The sequence below is a fragment of the Manacus vitellinus genome, unplaced genomic scaffold (assembly GCF_001715985.3).
Source record: "Manacus vitellinus isolate BGI_N305 unplaced genomic scaffold, ASM171598v3 scaffold_15_pilon, whole genome shotgun sequence".
NCBI lineage: Eukaryota > Metazoa > Chordata > Aves > Passeriformes > Pipridae > Manacus > Manacus vitellinus.
Window position 1 is genome coordinate 6,157,446 of NW_021939122.1, and position 497 is coordinate 6,157,942.

Genomic DNA, 497 nt, shown 5'->3' on the forward strand with positions numbered 1-497 from the left:
GGGACTCTACATTCCTCTGACTTTGGGCTTTCCCGCTCCTTAAAGCTTAGCGGGAAAAGGATCTAAATTAATTAGCGCCCAGCCGCCGGTGGGAGACACATGTCACTGCCGCCGCTGCGGCATCGAGCGCTGCGGCAGGACGGCACCTTGGCTGCCTGCGCCAGCGGGGGCGTGGGGGGGCTTGGAAGTAATTTCTAAAAGATAGGAGCAAATAGGTACCAAGCGGGCAGGCAAGGGGTAGGAAAGGTCGGGAGGATGGGTGGATGGCGGGGACAGCATGACAAGGGAAGGGTGCGCACATACGTGCCGAAAGTGGAAGACTCTGCTGCTTCGATCGGCAGAGTTGACAGTGCTGTCTTGTAAAGGCAACCCTGTGAATAGTGTTTGTTTCAAGGATCCCGGAGAAAAGAGAAGTCCCCGGTGGGTCCATACTCTAGAAGACTCAGTGTGAACTAGCCAAGAGTGCAACAAGGGTCACTGATAATTCCAAGCAGATA